We start from the raw sequence: 18,549 nt of genomic DNA on the forward strand, positions 1-18,549 counted from the left end.
TATAGTATTCTGCTTTTATTTATATTGCATTATTGGGTTAACCTACCATCAGATTTTCTACAGTGGTTAACCGACTAGTTGCCACACCAATCAACCAATGAGTTGCTGCAATAGAAAACCAACAAGTTCCCACAACGGTGAAACATTTTGTTGCTACAATAGTGAACCAGTGGATTTTTTGCAATCAAGTTTGTTGCTTTCCTAACCCTTGAAAAGCAACAACCAATTGTGTGATCTCCCATTTATGTTAGGGAATTAGTCAAACAATACAATATTGTTCGCATAAATAAAGAAAGCAACCTAGAATGACACTTCCTTTATATAATACTCTGCATGAATTATATAATAGTTTGCTAATAATATAATAGTCTGGTAATAAATATAATAGTATAAGCACATAGATATATATTGAGATTTATTTGCGGAATCTAAATTAGTAATGTGGAGGATGAAGGGTTCATCCAAATTAGGTTTCAGTAATGTGGAGGATGAAAGGTTTTAAAAATTGTGTTTTAGTAATGTAGAGGATGAAGGGTTTTACAAATTGGGTTCTGACCAACACCATAAAAAACAACAGAAAAAAACAAGCATTATGCTTCTAACCGAGCTGAAATCTGCGTAGGTAGGAATCTACGTGGGTTTTGACATTTTCTATTTTGAACATACAATATGAGTGACGTCAAACTTGACTACTCGCGTTTAGGGTACAAAATAAACGTTTGTCGAAATTTTTGCATGTTCTTCACACAATTGGTACAAAATTCATGGTAAACATTAGAGCGATTTTTGCAATCTAATCAATGAAAACATTGTGCCCTGTCTCAATTTTTTCTGTCTGAGATTGCAGTCAGATTTCAAAATGATGTGGAAGTGAATGGAATTTAGAATAAAGAAGGCGGGAAAAGGAGGCTTGCCATTAATTAATTTTAGCATGTGTGGCTGCCTAAGTTAGGGGAGCCATCATGTCGTAACTGGCGAGCTTGCAAACGAAAATCCTTAGATATTAATGCCAATGGTGTCGTAGATAGAGAGGGAGACCAAGAAGTTTGGAAGTTTTCATTTGGAGATGGAGCGATCAAAAAGACCCACATCACTGAGGGTTATCAGAAAAGCTTCGCTAGCAGCGAAGAAGCACTAAAAACGAAAAGTGTTTCATCGACCAATGAATTATGGTGTATCCCTTAAAAATATAGAATCTTCAAATTGTGTTTCACTGAGGTGTAACATCTAAACATCAATTCCATTATAAAATTTAGGAAAAAAAATTATTGTGGCAGATAAATATTTACTCATAACCTATTAAACCATATATATACATTGTTATTAATGGGTTTGTATCCATAGAAATGTGCAACATCATGATACTTTGTACAACACTTAAATGTGTTTAAAGGATAAATTTATTGGACGGGTGGTAAGATCTGACTGGGGATCCTCTTGGTTAACTAAGCACATGAGTCTATGGTTCTATCTGTCATATGAGCCCTCATCTGTAGCTCCACGTGGAAGCAATATATTATGCGGAATGTCAGACCCATCTGACCTTTCCATATGTCATGATTTTCTGTTGTTGATCCTTCGTTGGCCATCAGACGGTGGAGATGAGCTAGGGTTTAACCTAACAAACTCTGGGAGCTGAAACCTTGAGCTCTCATTGTTGTCACTCCTCTGTGTCGCGTTGCTCTATGAGGGTTCTGGTTTTTGTGCTTTTCATGAGGTGATGGTTGAGGACGTCGATACCAGCATCATAGCAAGTATACCTCGCAACTCTGCAACCCGAAGCTTTGATTTCTGGTGTTGGAAGTCAGTTATGAGTTTAGGCATCGGTTTTACGCCTTTGCTAAAGCTTTCTCGCGATTGTTCATGGGAGACATTTACAGTTCCAGACATGAAGGAAGACATAATTCTTACAGGGCCATCAAAAACATGTATTTTCACATCATAAGGAAAATTCCCTTGTTGAAAGTTTGAGCCCAATCACATTGCAAAAGGGTTTCACATTCTAGTTTGTTCTTTAATTAAATGGTTATGATAATGAATGTTTTTTCTTGTCTTTACAGGCTGGCGACTCGTCGAGGCAGTGCTCTTAAATCAAGTAAGCACCAATCTTGATTTTGGTTTTAGGCTATGTGTAGAATAGCATATTTATTGCCTCTACCAGTAGTGACTAATTTGTAATCTTTGAATATAGGTATGCCATCTGCTAGAAGGTTTACTGTTCGAGACCGCAACCTTTGAGTTCGTAGAAACTGATGGTGTTTCCATGGATTTTTAGGTTGTAACTAAGCCCTTGGTCTTCGTTCATAATTAAGTTGTTTGAGGGTTTAAGATGAGGATTTCAAAAGAGGGTTTCTTTGATGGCATAATAGGGTAGTTTTTAATTAAGCACTTCTAGTCTTGAACCGAAAAGTTCTAGGTTGTTCGACCAGCTACTGTTGTCATCTTTTCTCTAGTTTTTGATATGTAATTTGCAACGGTTTAAGGGGCCTTTGAGCCTGCTTCTCATTATGCTGAGTAGAGACTATAATGGTTTCTTTTGTTAGGTTTGTAAGGAGGCCGATAAGACCGTTAATTCGGTTGTTTGGTTGGCTTCATTACTCTCTAGTCTATTATGTTTAAACAATTATAAACTCCTATATTCTTTTTGGTCTTACTCTATTAGGAAAGAGTTACCGTAATTCTTATTTGCATTACTGTATTAATTTCTACAGGAGAATTCCTACAGGATTCACAGGTTCCGATATATATATATATATATATATATATATATATATATATATATATATATATATATATATATATATATATATATATATATATATATATATATATATATAGATATAGATAGAGAGAGAGAGAGAGAGAGAGAGAGATATTACTTATGATGTCATCTATCAATGCCACCATACTATGATGATTAATGGCTATTTTCTTATGTTTTCATTAATAGTTACAACTTTTACATATTCTATAGATAGGTTCTAATACGGCAACAATAGATATGACTGAGTTCAAGTATGGTGTTCTATATCAGTATGTTGTTCTTAATCGCACGCAAGACCTTTTATTAATTTCATTCACGCGATAGATGGATACTTCGAATATAGATGTAATTGTCTTGTCGTTATTGGTTAATGAATCATCCTCTGGTTATTCGTGCAACAATTAACATCTAAATTATGTATTACCTGTACTTCAATGGTTAAAATCTACTGTTCCATGACTGTTAACCTGTAAAATAGATATGCATAACTAGTGGATATTACAATTTGTTTTTCTTCTACAAAACCATAGTTATAGTTCAGCAATAAATTCCATAAAAGTTTGATATCCCAGTTATTTGAAAAACCTGTAATGTAATTGTATTTGAAAGGTCTCTCCTCCCAACCACGAGTCTGGAAATCACGTCCGAATCTCTCCTGAGCACCTTCTATTCTTTACACTGGATCTAGGCCAGTCACAGTCAGTACTATGGGCCTGAGGACTTTTGTCCAACCACTATCTTTGTACTCTCTGGTCAACTGTACTAAGCAAATTTCCCACTAGTTTGTTCCACCCAGATCTAGGACCATTTTTTGCTCTTCTTCCCTCTCTATATTATTGTTTTCAGGTAGAGGGTAACTGTTTCTTTTAAATAAACAAAATAGTTTTATTTTTGTTAAAGTATCACTACCTATAATCTAGGTAATTACCATCTATATTATTCATCAAAATATAATAATATTTAAAATGTCTTTTAGTAAAACATTCACTTAATGATCTCAATAATATTTTATGCAACTAGGGGTGTTACATCTCCCCCCCATAAGAGGAACACCATCCCTGGTGTTCTCTACCTTTTCAAAAACAGTGCTGGATAAGCCTTTTGTATGAATTCTTCCTCTTCCCAAGTGGCCTCTTCTAGGCCAAAGTGCTTCCATTGCACTTTAACCTAGGTGATGGCTCGCTTCCGCAAGTCATTTTCTCGTTGATCGAGAATACGAAGAGGTTCTGCCAACAACTCTCCTTCTAGTTTGACCTGCACCCAAAACAAAAATTCAATTATTTCTGAAAAAAAATACAACAAAAAGATATATCCAGCCTTATACCCATTAACCTCTTTACCTAAATATTTTCCCAATCAATAATGTGTTGGGGGTTATACACATATTTATTTAGTAAAGATACATGAAATACATTGTGAACCCAGATGTGGCTTGGTAGCACAAGCTTATATGCCACCGATCTAATTCTTTCCAAGACTTGAAAATGCCCACAGTATCGAGGTGCTGGTTTAGCACAACCCTGCCACTTCAAGAAACTTTTCTAGGGCTTGAACCTAAGGTAAACGTGATCTCCAAGTTGAAATTCTTTGTAAGTCCTCTTTGTATCTGCATACACCTTCTGTCTATCCTAGGCTGCCCTCAAATTTTGTTAGACTTTATTAACAAGCTCCTCCATTTCTGCTAGCATGTCAGGACCCAGTGCTAGCTTATTCACTGGATTATTCCAATCTATGGGTACTCTACATTTTCTTCCATACAACACCTTGAAAGGGCTCATGCTTAATGATTCGTGATGTCCATTATTATATGAAAAATCCACTAGATGGAGGTAGTCCTCCCACTTGTGTGGTTTCTGCATCACGAACATACGTAGCATGTCTCCTAACACTTGATTTACCCATTCAGTCTGCCCATCTGTTTAAGGATGGTAGGAAATACTAAATTGTATTTGAGTACCTAATCCTGCAAAGAGAGTCTTCCAAAAGGTGGATGTAAATTTCACATCCCTATCTAAAATCACCACCTTGGGTATCCCATGTAAGCGAAATATCTCCTTCATAAATATTTCTTCGATTTCCACGGTTTTAAATGTGGACTTCACAGGTATAAAGTGAGTTGTTTTACTAATTTTTCTACCATGACCATAATTGAATCATGTTGCTTCCTTGTACGGGGCAGGCCGATGATGAAATATAAGAATATGGTCTCCCATTTCCATTTCAGAATGGGCAAAGGTTGTAACAATTGGGCAGGATGATGGTGTCCAGCTTTCACCAGTTGGCACTCCAAACATTTGGATAGATATTCTGCAATGTCCCTTCTCAATCTAGGCCAAAAGTACCCTTTTTTGATGGCTGACAACATTTTCTGATACCGAGGTGGCCTGCACAAGGTTTCTTATGAAACTCGTCTAATATCAATAATTTAATCGAGTTTTGCTTTGGAATATAAATTTTGTCTTTAAAAGTAAGGAGATTATCTGGATTGATACCAAATTCTGTTTTCCCCTTTTTCAGCAAGGCTTCTTTTGTCTGTTGCCAAAGGAAAGTATACTTTGGATCTCTGTTGGCTGCTTCCTTTATGATGTCAGGAATATTTGAGCTTACTTGGCTCATTTGGACTTCATAAATACAATGTAATTTTCTGCTCAGTGCATCAGCCACACGGTTTTCCTTCCCTTTTAAATGCTTCATCTCAATGTCAAATTCACTTAAGAAAGTTGTCCATCTGGCCTGTAGGGTGATCAAGTAAGGTTGATTGAGGAAATTGGTAAGATTACTATGATCTGTTATAACAAAAATTTCTTCCCCAATAGGTAATGTCGCCACATTTTAAGTGCATGCACTACTGCTGTTAATTCAAGGTCATAAGTTGAATATCGTTGCTCATACTCCTTCAACGTTCGAGATTCATAGGCAATCACCTTTCCTTCTTATGTTAGCACACCACCAACACCCTCTTTGCTCACATCTATGCAAACCACGAAAGGCTTTCGTAGATCTCCTACTTTTAGTACTGCTGTGGTGGTAAGAAGATGCTTTAATTTTTCAAAGCTTTCTTGACATTCAGTTGTCCAGTGAAAAGCACGACCCTTTTTCTATAAGGAGGTCATTGGAAAAGTGATCTTTGAAAACCCCTCAATGAATCTATGGTAGTATCCGGCTAATCCCAGGAATGATCTGATATCAGCGACATTCTTTGGGACTGTCCATTCCATGATTATTTTGATCTTTCCCAGATCTACTAGAATGCCTTCTGCTGATATAACGTGACCTAAATACTGAATTTGATCTTTGAAGAAGTCACACTTCTTAAATTTGGCATACAACTGATTTTCCCTTAATGTCTGCAATACTATTTTTAGGTGTTGTTTATGCTCCTCTGGATCCTTAGAGTATATTAGAATGTCATCTATAAAAATCAGCACAAATTTATCCAAGTAAGATAGGAAAATACCATGCATCAGACTCATAAAGGTGGCTGGGGCGTTTGTGAGGCCAAATGGAAAAACCACGAACTCGTAGTGACCATAATGAGTATGGAACGCTGTCTTGTAAATGTCTTCATCTTTTATTCTTATCTAATGGTATCCGGATCTTAGATCAACTTTTTAGAACACTTTAGCCCCTTTCACTTGATCAAATAGATCGTCGATACGTGGTAGAGGATATTTATTCTTATTGGTTAGTTTTTTTAGTTGTTGGTAATCGATGCACAATCTGAGGGTTCCATCCTTTTTCCGTACAAATAATACAAGAGTTCCCTAAGGGGATACACTGGGACGAATGTATTTTTTATCTAGAAGCTCCTGTAACTGCATTTTGAGTTCTTTTAGTTCAAGTATGCTCATGCGATACGGAGCTCTGGATATGGGGGTTGCACCCGAAATTATCTCAATGGTGAATTCAATATCTCTCCTTGATGGTAAACCGAGAATGTTTTCTAGAAAAATATCCATGAAATCCTGAATTACAGGAATACTTTCTAGCGAAGTCATTATATTTTTAGAGTTTGAAAATCCCACCTGTACAACATATATTTGACACCATTTTCTAATGCACCTTCTTAAATGACTGGCAGTAATAGGATGTAGCTTGGTACTGGTTTCTATCCCCTGCAGTTCTTTTCTTTGACCTGCTTTTGAAATAAAACTTACAGTTTTCTGTTTATAGTTTACTAGAGACCAACAATTTTCCAACCTGTCCATTCCAATTGGGATACCATAAGAACCCAAAGGAAGTATATTAATATCAACATAAATAGGTTTCCAGAAATGGTTATGGGACAACGTTTTGTCTTGGCACTAACCCTTCTCTTTGTACCAGTGGCTAGTTGAACTATCCAAGGTTTTGAAAAAAAATTTCTCACTAACTGACACTTTTCAACCACTTTAGTACTGACATAGCTTAAGCTAGCACCTGGATCAAATCAAATAGAGACAGGGTGTTTAGCGATCATACCTTCACATTCGATCCTTGTGGGCTGAAATTCGGCCTGATGATCATCCAAAGCCACATTAATTCTGGGTATGTTTCTCATCACTTCCCCAATTGTAGATGCTTCTTTCATATTTGATAACTGCTCTGTTCTAGCTGGTTGTGGACAATTTTTGTAATAATGGGGTTCTCTGCATCCCCAACATTGTAGCAGTGGTTTTGATTGCTGATCATTGATAGATTTTGTGACTCCCTCTGCTGGTCTGTTTTCAAAGTATGCAGTTCTGGGTTGATTTCTAGTTGGAAACTTGTTGAATGTCTTTTGCTGCACATTCCTATGGTTAGAAAATTTTGGGTGTCTGTTAGGAATCATACTTCTACCTTTGTTGTTTAATCCCCCTTTTGGCCCTTCATTTTTTTGTTTCATTTGCTGATGGAAAATGCCAGCCTTCCGCACAACATCATTCATTGCCTTAGGGTAATCAAATTCTAGTTTTTCCTTCATGAAGTTTTGTAAACTGATGATGAAACGCTGAATTTTGGCTTTTTCCTCATCAATTTTCCTTACTGTCTTGATTTCATCCCACCAGAGAATCACCTTTCCTCTTAACTGATAAACCGCCAATCGTGCCTTCAGTTTGTCAGTGTATTCATAAATCTAAAAGTACTTGCCCATATCGATTAACCAAGCCTCTGGAGCTTCTTTAAATTCTCCCACAAAGAGTGAGGGCTTAATTTTCTTAAATTCTCCGTGTAATTATGACTTCTATTCTGATTTTTGTTTTGACTTTTGTTTCTTCATTTTATGCTGGTTGGAGACATTATCTAAATGTCCCTCTTCATCCTCTTTATGTCTTTCAGCTGACTCAGCGTTTTCTTTTCCATGTTGAGTGGTTGGAGTCTTTTCCCAATCTTCTGCACTGGGGTTTTAGGTGGTGTTGATTTTGTCTATTGGACAAACTCTTTAGAATTCTTTCATGTTCTAAGCACATTTGTTCATTATTTGTCCTCAAACTGGTCATTTTTGCTCGCAACTGCTGCACAGTTTCGAGTAACATGGCATTAGCTTGTCGGGATTCCTCACCCAATTGTATCCAAATATCTGGATTGGCATTCACATAAGTTTTTCTAGGCAATTCGATGGTCCAGAGTCCCTTTGCATGATGAACTTTCTTTTCGGTTGCTGCGGTAATTTTTTCTGTTTTATTAATGTATTCACACGTAAATTTATTTAGTTTACAACAAAAAAAACAATAGCACGAGGTTCCAGTATATAACTATTACCAAACAGTCTCATTGTACGAACTTGAGCTCTGATATCATTTGTAACATCTAAACGTCAATTCCATTATAAACTTTAGGAAAAATCATAAAATAAATATATAGATATATATATATATATATATATATATATATATATATATATATATATATATATATATATATATTGTGGCAAATAACTATTGACTCATAACCTATTAAACCATATATATATACTATTATTAAGGGGTTCGTATCTACGACAATGTGTAACATCATGATACTTTGTACAACACTTAAATGCGTTTAAAGGATAAATTTATTGGACAGGTGGGAAGATCCAATTGGGGATCCTCCTAGTTAACTAAGCACATGAGTCTATGGTTCTCTCTATCGTATGGGCCATCGTACGTAGCTCCACACGGTAGCAATGTTTGTTGTGGGGTGCCAACTCTGTCTGACCTTGCCATCTGTCATGACTGTCCGTCATTGATCCTTCATTGGCCATCAAACGGTGGAGATGAGCTAGGGTTTAACCTAACTAACTCCGGGTGTTGAAACCCTGACCTCTCATTGTTGTCACTCCTTTGTTTCACGCTGCTCTGTGAGGGTTCTGGTTTTTGTGCTTTGTGTGAGGTGATGGCCGAGGAGGTCAATACCACCACCATAATAGGTATACCTCACAGCCTTGCAACCCAAAGCTTTGATTTCTAGTGTTGGAAGTCGATTAGGAGTTTAGGCATCAGTTTTATGCCTATGCTAAAGCTTTCTCACCGCTATTCAGGGGATACTTTTACAATTTCGGACATGAAGAAGGACAAAATTCTTATAGGGCCATCAACAACAGGTACTTTCACATCATAAGGCAAATTCTTTTGTTGAAAGTTTGAGCCCAATCACATTGCAGGAGGGTTTAACATTCTAGTTTGTTCTTTAATTAAATGGTTATGACACTAAATGTTTTTCTTGTCTTTGCAGGTTGGCGACTCGCTGAGGCAGCGCTCTTAAATCAGGTAAGAACCCATCTTGATTTTGGGTTGAGGCTATGTGTAGAATAGCAAATTTATTGCCTCTGCCAGCAGTGACTAGTTTGTAATCTTTGAATGTAGGTATGCCATCTGCCATAAGGTTTACTGTTCGGGATTGCAACCCTTGAGTTTGTAGAAACTGATAGCGTTTCCATGGCTTTTCAGGTTGGAACTAAGCCCTTGGTCTTCGTTCACAATTAAGCTATTTGAAGGTTTAAGATGAGGGTTTCAAAAGAGGGTTTCTCTGATGGCGCAATAGGGTAGTTTTTTATTAAACACTTGTAGTCTTGAACTGAAAAGTTCTAGGTTGCTCGACCAACTATGGCTGTCGTCTTTTCTCCAGTTTTTGATATGTAATTTGAAACGGTTTAAGGGCCTTCCAGCCTACTTCTGATTATGCTGAGTAGAGACTGTAATGGTTGTTTTCATTAGGTTTGTAAGGAGGCCGATAAGGCCGTTAATTCGGTTGTTTGTTTGGTTTTATTATTTTCTGGTCTATTATGTTTAAACATTTATAAACTCCTATATTCTTTTTGGTCTTACTGTGTTAAGAAAGAGTTACCGCAATTCTTATTTGCGTTACTATATTATGGTGATTAATGATTATTTTCTTCTGTTTTCGTTAATAGTTACAAATTTTACACATTCTACAAATAGGATGTAATACTGCAACAATAGATTAAATGCAAATGGTTGAGTTCAAGTAGGGAGTTCTATATCAATATGCTACTCTTAATCGCATGCAAGACCTTTTCTTAATTGCATTCATGTGATAGATGGCTACTTCAAATATAGGTGTAACTGTCTTGTCGTTATTGATTAACGAATCACCCTCTAGTTATTCGTGCAACAATTAACATCTACATTATGTATTACATGTACTTTAATTGTTAAAAGCTATTGTTCCACGATCGTTAACCTGTAAAATATATATGCATAACTATTGGACATTACATTTTATTTTTCTTCTACAAAACCATAGTTATAGTTCAACAATAAGTTCCTTAAAAGTTTGATATCTCAGTTATTTGAAAAACTTGTAAGGTAAATGTATTCAAAAGGTCTCTCCTCCCAACCACGAGTCTAGAAATCATATCCAAACTCTACCCGAGCACCTTCTATTCTTTATGCTGGATGTAATCCAGTCACAGTCAGTACTATGGGACTTAGGACTTCTGTCCAATGACTATCTTTGTACTCTCTGGTCGACTATATTGAGCAAATTTCCCACTAGTTTGTTCCACCCAGCTCTAGGACCATTTTCTGCTCTTCTTTCCTCTCTATATTACCCTTCTCATACAGAGGGTCACTATTTCTTTTAAATAAACAAAACAGTGTTATTTTTGTTAAAGTACTACTACCTATAATCTAAGTAATTACCATCTATATTATTCATCAAAATATAATAATATTTAAAATGTCTTTTAGTCACTTAATGATCTTAGTAATTTTTTATGGAACTAGGGGTGTTACATGAGGAATGTCTATTTTGGGCAATGTATCATAGGAGGAGAGAAATCATTTTTATGTTCTGTTTTAGCTAAGGACGAGATAGGAAAAATAGAACCCTATGGATGGTATTCAGCCCGAAGAAGAGAATCTTCCACTCTCTTCTCGGCTCACAAAACTTTGTTTGAGAGTGACATCTTGTTGGAAAATGAAGATCTTCTAATGATATGTTGCAGAGGAACGCAGATCCTTGCACTCTATGTTTTGGCGTAGAGTTAAAGTTCACCTATCATGTATTACTCGAGGAAGTTAATGTTTTATTGAAGGCTTGAGAGACTTCGCATAAGGACAAAAATCCTTTTGCGATATGTTACATATTGTTGAAAACTTTGAATCTTTTTTGAAAAGAGAAAATCAAGTAACCTAGTTTATTGCTGTCACGATTTATTTTGTTACCAAAAATTCAGTAGAAAAATAAGTACAAAAAATATTTTAGGGACACAATTAAAAATAAGTACAAAAAATATTTTAGGGACACAATTAAAAACAAGATAATAGAACAAATTGTCATTAAAAAAATAGCAATAGAAGTGAAAACCTTAGTACGAGTAGCTAAATTTGACCAGCATTTACTAATATTTCATTTTTTTAACTGTCATTTATTTATTTACACTAGTCATTAATGACATTTAATTAATTTTTTAAAACTTCAATTTAACAAATATATATATATATATATATATATATATATATATATATCCACTTTATTGATGCTTTACATAGTTAATTATTGCACCAAGAGGCTCTTCAACTCAACCCAGTGTTGAAGGGATATAGTAATGCCTTGTTATGTTATGTAAACATTTTAACTCCCTAATCAATCCCGTCAAACACAACAAGCCCATAGTTAATTATTGCACCAAGAGGCTCTTCAACTCAACCGAGTCTTGAAGAGATATCGTAATGCCTTGTTATGTTATGTAAACATTTTAACTTCCTAATCAATCCAGTCAAACACAACAGGCCCACTTGATGTAAAATATGTAAGTTTTAATCTTTTCAAGTAGTTTAGATTTTCTGTAAGACAATTTTTTTTATGAATGATTCATTTATTTTGATTTGAATTAATATTAATGATTTGTATTTAATGTATACAAGTTGTTAGTGACTATGAAGCTACCAAGAGAAGAGAGATTTGAAGAAAAACACTATAAAGTGTACTTGTGAGTTAATTTGAATTTGTTGTTTCTAAAGTCACATTATTCATAAAAATTTAATGGTTCAGTAAAACTGAAATTATACTTTAAAATCTTAGTGAATAATATAATAATATAAAAATGATTATTCAATAATCAGAATTAAGTCATAAAGTTATTATTTTTATTTAATTAATCAAAATAATTAGCCATCTAGTGTCATAATAGAGGTTGGGGTTGTATCTTTTTTGTGCATCTCATAACTTACCCAAAAAAAAATTCCACTCATAATTTGAATTTATTTATTTCTAAAGTCACGTTTATTATTTTAGCAGTTGCTTAAGACTGAAAGTATGCTTTAAAATCATATGAAATGGGTTTTAATTTGAATTTATTTGTTTCTAAGTCACGTTTATTAACAAAAAAGTAATAGTTGTGTCACGCTAAAAGTATGTTTTAAAATCATAGTAAACAAGTGCTACGTAGTAGCTAGTACCTGCCGCTTAGTTTGAATATAGCTAATTAGAGTATGAACAACTGACAGAGAGTGAGATGATCAATTAAAGTCTTCCTAAAAAATAGAAATGAAAGTGAAAATGTATTAAAATATTGTTTTAGTTTCAACTCAATGAGATGTCAATTCCAAGATACATGTTTTGTACAAAATTTTATTGTTATCTCTCAAATAGCGTCTCTTTTTTTTGAAGAGAAAAATTGAGTTGAATGATCTATAATTTTTTATTTAGTATTAAATTAATTTTTAAATTAAATTGTAAAGACAAGTTAATTACTATTTATGAATACTTCCTAATAATAGTTGTTTTACTATTAATTTAACAACTAAATTATAACTAACACAATTATATAAATTAAATCACTAGTAGATATAGATGGATATCAAAACACTTTTCTAATCAAAATATTTAGTTCCTAAAACATTTTGTATCATGAAAAAGAAATTATTAAATAAATAAAATATATCATTAGTTATTTTCAAAAAAATTCTAAATAATATACATTTGTCTATGATTTGTGATTTAGTATTAAATTGGTTGAATTTGATACAATCACTTTGAATAAAACTAGGAATAAAGTTGCAATAGATTAAACTGCTTTAACAAAATTCACACATTAACTTTTTGCATGGTAACTGAGACCAATCTTCTGTTTGGTTCAGGGAGAGAAGATAAAACAACTTTAACAAGCCAATTGAAACACATGAGAAATTGAAGACTAACCTCCTAATAATCTCCAACTATTTGAAACATAATATGGAACTTCAAAGTGGGATACTGATAATGCTACTTGAAACATAATATGAAACTTCAAAGTGGGACACTGATAATATGGAACTTCAAAGTGGGATACTAATAATATCGATAATATCTGTGTTGAAGTTTCAACTCCTTTGACCTGCAACAACATACATTAAAGGAATAAAAAAAAAGCTTCTTGGATTCAAGAAGACTAATTTCTTGAATTCTTGAATTCAATTTCTTGGTATAAGACAATTTCTTAAATTTTTTATATACTTGGAGTGAGAATTTATAAAAACTAGGCTTAAATAAAACAAATTCAACAAAGTTAGGAAACAAACTTTCTCTGGATCCTAAAAATTAGTAACATACATTAGTAAAATTCTTATTCTAAAAAATAATAATTAATTATCATAATAGTTATTAATTATAAACGCTATATGTAAACACTAAAAAATATTATGATTAATGTAATCGGAATTGAAAATAGGAAAAACTAAAAAAATACAAAAAAATTATAAGTCAATTTAAAAAGTAATAAAACTTAAAACAATTATTGGGAAAATATTTTTTAATTATTTTTTCCTCTTTAAAATTTGTCATCTTAAAACAAAAACCATAGAAAAAAAAAGATAAAAATAAATACAAGTCAAATTAAAAAGTAATAAAACTAAAAAAATATTTGAAAAAAAAAGTTGTCTTTAAAATTTTTCATCTTAAATTGAAAATATGGAGAAAAACTAGCATGAAAATAGAAATAATAAAAAAAGAGAAAAAAATAAATAAAATTAAAAACAAAAAATTGGTAACTAATAGAAATGGAAGTTACTAAACAATTCATAATAAAACCTCAACCAATCACCTTACCAATAAATAAATTTAAATAATAATAAAAAATAACAAAAATTGAATTGTCAATGTTAAACTATGAATAAGTGACATAATTTTTTGGTTAAAGACAAACTAATGAATAGTCAAAGGCAAAACTAAAAGAATGTATGCCCCAAGTATTATAATCTAATAAGATAAAGATAATTATTTAATAATCAAAATTAAATCATAATTTTAATTTATTTTTTATTATTATTTAATTAATTAAAATAATTAATCTTACTTGGAGTTTTATTTTTCTCCTCCTAATGCTGGTAATATAATTTTTTTTGTCTTAAAGAGAAAAAAGAGAAATAACCTCCTCACAATTCACAAAATTAAATACATAGTAAAAAAATAACTTTTTATGATAAAAAAAAAAAACGAAGCTATTTGACATTTTTGAAAGAAATATAAAACATATACCTATATAATTAAAAATTTACAAAAGACAAAACATAAAATTTACACTACCATGGAAAATGTGAGCCTTCCGCACAACATCGTTCATTGCCTTAGGGTAATCAAATTCCAGTTTTTCCTTCATGAAGTTTTGTAAACTGCTGATGAAAACGCTGAATTTTGGCTTTTTCCTCATCAATTTTCCCTACTGTCTTGATTTCCTCCCACCAGAGAGTCACCTTTTCTCTTAACTAATAAACCGCCAATCGTGCCTTCAGTTTGTTAGTGTACTCATAAATCTGAAAGTACTTGCCCATATCGATTAACGAAGCCTCTGGAGCTTCTTCAAATTCTCCCTCAAAGAGTGAGGGCTTAATTTTCTTAAATTCTTCGTGTAATTCTAACTTATGTTTTGATTTTTGTTTTGACTTTTGTTTCTTGATTTTAAGTTGGTCGGAGACATTATCTAAATGTCCCTCTTCATCCTCTTTATGTCTTTCAGCTGACTCAGCGTTTTCTTTTCCATGTTGAGTGGTTGGAGTCTTTTCCCGATCTTCTGCACTGGGGTTTAGGTGGCGTTGATTTTGTCTATTGGACAAACTCCTTAGAATTATTTCATGTTCTAAGCACATTTGTTCATTATTTGTCCTCAAACTAGTCATTTTTGCTCGCAGCTGCTGCACAGTTTTGAGTAACATGGCATTAGCTTGTCGGGATTCCTCACCCAGTTGTATCCAAAAATATGGATTGGCATTCACATAAGTTTTTCTAGGCGATTCTGATGGTCTAGAGTCCCTTTGCATGATGATATTTCTTTTCTATTGCTGCAATAATTTTTTCTGTTTTATTAATGTATTCACACGTAAATTTATTTAGTTTACAACAAAAAAAACAACAGCACGAGGTTCCAGTATATAACTATTCCCAAGCAGTCTCATTGTACGAACCTAAGCTCTGATATCATTTGTAACATCTAACGTCAATTCCATTATAAACTTTAGGAAAAATCATAATATATATATATATATATTGTGGCAAATAACTATTGACTCATAACCTATTAAACCATATATATACACTGTTATTAAGGGGTTGTATCTACGACAATGTGTAACATCATGATACTTTGTACAACACTTAAATGCGTTTAAAGGATAAATTTACTGGACAGGTGGGAAGATCCAATTAGGGATCCTCCTGGTTAACTAAGCACATGAGTCTATGGTTCTCTCTATCCTCTGGGCCATCATCTGTAGCTCCACGCGGTAGCAATCTATGTTGTGGGGTGTCAACTCTGTCTGACCTTGCCATCTATCATGACTGTCCGTCATTGATCCTTCATTGGCCATCAGACGGTGGAGATGACCTAGGGTTTAACCTAACTAACTCTAGGTGCCGAAACCCTGAGCTCTCATTGTTGTCACTCCTTTGTGTCATGCTACTCTGTGAGGGTTCTGGTTTTTGTGCTTTGTGTGAGGTGATGGCTGAGGAGGTCGATACCACCATCATAATAGGTATACCTCGCAGCCCTGCAACCCAAAGCTTTGATTTCTAGTGTTGGAAGTCGGTTAGGAGTTTAGGCATCAGTTTTATGCCTATGCTAAAGCTTTCTCGATGCTATTCAAGGGAGACTTTTACAATTTCGGACATGAAGAAGGACAAAATTCTTACAGGGCCATCAACAACAGGTACTTTCACATCATAAGGAAAATTCTCTTGTTGAAAGTTTGAGCCCAATCACATTGCAGGAGGGTTTAACATTCTAGTTGGTTCTTTAATTAAATGGTTATGACACTGAATGTGTTTCCTGTCTTTGCAGGTTGGCGACTCGCCGAGGCAACGCTCTTAAATTAGGTAAGAACCCATCTTGATTTTGGGTTGAGGCTATGTGTAGAATAGTAGATTTATTGCCTCTACCAGCAGTGACTGGTTTGTAATCTTTGAATGTAGGTATGTCATCTGCCAGAAGGTTTACTGTTCGGGACTGCAACCCTTGAGTTTGTAGAAACTGATATTGTTTCCATGGCTTTTTAGGTTGGAACTAAGCCCTTGGTCTTCGTTCACAATTAAGCTATTTGAGGGTTTAAGATGAGGGTTTCAAAAGAGGGTTTATCTGATGGCGCAATAGGGTAGTTTTTTATTAAACACTTGTAGTCTTGAACCGAAAAGTTCTAGGTTACTCGACCAGCTATGGCTGTCATATTTTCTCCAGTTTTTTATATGTAATTTGCAACGTTTAAGGGGCCTTCCAGCCTGCTTCTGATTATGCTGAGTAGAGACTGTAATGGTTGTTTTCGTTAGGTTTGTAAGGAGGCCGATAAGGTCATTAATTCGGTTGTTTGTTTGGTTTTATTATTTTCTGGTCTATTATGTTTAAACATTTATAAACTCCTGTATTCTTTTTGGTCTTACTGTGTTAAGAAAGAGTTACCGCAATTCTTATTTGTGTTACTATATTAATTTCTACAGCAGATTCCTACAGGATTCACAGGTTTCAATATATATATATATATATATATATATATATATATATATATATATATATATATATATATATATATAGATATATATATGGATTACTTATGATGCCATCTATCAATGGCACCATACTATGATGATTAATGATTATTTTCTTCTGTTTTCGTTAATAGTTACAACTTTTACACATTCTACAGATAGGATGTAATACTGCAACAATACATTAAATGCAAATGATTGCGTTCAAGTAGGGAGTTCTATATCAGTATGCTGCTCTTAATCGCATGCAAGACCTTTTCTTAATTGCATTCATGTGATAGATGGATACTTCAAATATAGGTGTAAGTGTCTTGTCGTTATTGGTTAACGAATCAAAATATATATGCATAACTATTGGACATTACATTTTATTTTTCTTCTACAAAACCATAGTTATAGTTCAGCAATAAGTTCCTTAAAAGTTTGATATCTCAGTTATTTGAAAAAATTGTAATGTAAATGTATTCAAAAGGTTTCTCCTCCCAACCACGAGTTTAGAAATCATATCCAAACTCTCCCCCGAGCACCTTCTATTCTTTATGCTGGATGTAATCCAGTCACAGTCAGTACTATGGGACTTAGGACTTCTGTCCAATGGCTATCTTTGTACTCTCTGGTCGACTATATTGAGCAAATTTCCCACTGGTTTGTTCCACCCAGCTCTAGGACCATTTTCTGCTCTTCTTCCCTCTCTATATTACCCTTCTCATACAGAGGGTCACTATTTCTTGGCAACTATTTCTTTTAAATAAACAAAACAATTTTATTTTTGTTAAAGTACTACTACCTATAATCTAGGTAATTACCATCTATATTATTCATCAAAATATAATAATATTTAAAATGTCTTTTAGTAAAACATTAATCTCAGTGATCTTATTCATCAAAATATAATAATATTTAAAATGTCTTTTAGTAAAACATTAATCTCAGTGATCTTATATGGAACTAGGGGTGTTACATGAGGAGGGTCTATTTTGGGCAATGTATCAGAGGAGGAGAGAAATCATTTTTATGTTTTGTTTTAGCTAAGGACGAAATAGGAAAAATTTAAAATGAAAAGGTGGAAAAATAAAACCTTATGGATGGTATTCAGCCCGAAGAAGAGAATCTTCCACTCTCTTCTCGGCTCACAAAACTTTGTTTGAGAGTGACATCTTGTTGGAAAATGAAGATCTTCTAATGATATGTTGCAGAGGAAAGCAGATCCTTGCACTCTATGTTTTAGCGTAGAGTTAAAGTTCACCTATCATGTATTACTCGAGGAAGTTGATGTTTTATTGAAGGCTTGAGAGACTTCGCATAAGGACAAAAATCCTTTTGCGATATGTTACATATTGTTGAAAACTTCGAATCTTTTTTGAAAAGAG

This window comes from Pinus tabuliformis, chromosome Q (assembly GCF_031772625.1).
Source record: "Pinus tabuliformis cultivar Carrire ecotype Pingquan chromosome Q, CPIR1, whole genome shotgun sequence".
NCBI classification, from domain to species: Eukaryota; Viridiplantae; Streptophyta; class Pinopsida; order Pinales; family Pinaceae; genus Pinus; species Pinus tabuliformis.